Source organism: Quercus suber, unplaced genomic scaffold (assembly GCF_002906115.3).
Source record: "Quercus suber isolate HL8 unplaced genomic scaffold, Cork oak 2.0 scaffold_58, whole genome shotgun sequence".
NCBI classification, from domain to species: Eukaryota; Viridiplantae; Streptophyta; class Magnoliopsida; order Fagales; family Fagaceae; genus Quercus; species Quercus suber.
The window spans coordinates 517,411-519,468 of NW_027069523.1; positions in this window are offsets into that span (position 1 = coordinate 517,411).

Here is a 2,058-nt window from a genome sequence, read left to right on the forward strand (position 1 = left end):
TACTTGTCTTACCTTTCTGCATTGCAATAAGGTTTTTTGCACTTTTTTACAACATGAATGACTATTCTCCACTTTCTACCCATAAACACTAAAACCCGAAAGTTTTGATGCAAAACCACCATAGATTGCCACACGGTACATTTGATGCCATGGACAAGAAAGAGGAAGTGCTTCCAATGAAAAGCCATAAATTAAAAGGTTGGCAGCTGAAGATTGATATATTAGGGAGTCAGAAGAGCGTTTATACCATATATATATATAGCACAAAGTCTGTACTGGGTTGTTTGCTCAACAAAACAGAAAAAAGTCTGTACTGGGTTGAAGTGTTGAACCGTTGAAGTTAAAGTCGTGGACTCATGGGTTCAAGTGTTATCAAGAGGAAAATTTCTGACTTAGGCTCGGTCAAAACTTTGAGAAATTATACAGTTATTGATCATGTTACTTGTCTACTATTCCACTAAAAAACTCCCACTTATTTAAAATTGCTGAGTCAGTAATCAGTTTCTGTTTAAAAAAAATTTCTAACTTAGCAATTTTAAACAGGTGTGAGTCTTTTAGTAAAATGGTGGACTATGTCACTTGTCCACAATGTGTACAGAATCATTTCTCCAAAATTTGGACACACGGGCCTCTTTCTCTTGCTAGACATAAGGGGCCTTCTTATTATTCGGGCCTTAAGTTTAAGCTTGCCATGTTTAAACCAATTTGGATCCAGGACTTTCCTAAAGGGCCTTATTAAAACACTATCTGGTTTCTTCAGGCCCAAAACCTTATTGGACTTTGGATTAGAACAAAAAAAAAAAGAACTTTCTAACTTTGATCTTCTCAGTCTCCATTGATCCGTAGGATATATGCATCTGGTGGAGTACTAACCCGTCAACCCTTGTTGCTGGCCACACCCACGGATTGGCATTAGTAAGGTACTCGATAAATATCGGTCAACATATTGATTGTCATAAGCCCAGTCGAATTGCTTGGCCCAAATCATTACTTCCATTAGGGTGAAAACCCATCTCGATTTTCAACAGTAGGCCTTTAATACATTTGGGCTGCTTGGGCTAACTTACAAGGCTTCAAAAAGAAAATCCATTGCAGAGAAACTAAAATTCGAGATAGTGATTATTACAACCCTTAAAATTTTATTTTAGCTAATTTACTCTCTAAACTTCACATATATACCAAATTGATGCATATGTTAGTCTACAGTTAAAGTGACTACAATTTAGTTCATTTGATAGAGAGAGAAATGGTTACGAGAGAGAGTTCTATTAGCATATTGGATTCCCAAAGCCCAATATTGGAATATTTTAGAAAAGCCCACTTATGTTTATACAAGCTATTAGCTCAACAGGGCTTGCAAATGTCTTAAAGTAGGCCTAGCTTTCAATTTTAAATCAATAAGATCAGCTATAAAAAGCTTTTTACAATTTTTTTTTCTTCACAATTGTAAAGATAAAATGTTGTGCTTAATGATAATAAAAGTAATATTATTTCAATTTCTTTTTTTTTTTTTTTTTTGAGAATCCAAAGCGTGAAATTTCATTACTAAAACAGAAAACTTCGGTCAAGAATTACAAAGTTTGACGCATCACTGTGGATGTCTTCAAGCCAATTTGTGGTTCATACAAGAATTTTGCTAACTTAGCAAGCTTATCAGCAACTTTATTTCCTTTCCGTCTAACATGTGAGAAGACGCACTTCTCAAACTTGTAGCTAGCCTGTGTGAGTCCTCCACGATGTGACCAAAAGCTGTCATGCACTTTGAGTCCGAAACTAGATGCTTGTAGATGATCTCGGAGTCTACCTCAAAAACTACATCTTGTAGATTGAGTTCAATGGCGAAAGAGATGGCTGTCCTGCAAGCCAAGGCCTCCACATCCTCCACTGTGGCTGGTAATGGAATGCGTTCCGATAGCGCTGCAATCACCATACCCTCTGAATCTCGTATCACTACTCCAATGCCAGCTGTGCCTGTGTCCAGGAAATCGCCCCATCACTGTTGGCCTTGTACTGAGTTGGTGATGGAGGTAACGCCAGTGCGTTGGGTGGTCCGCCGTA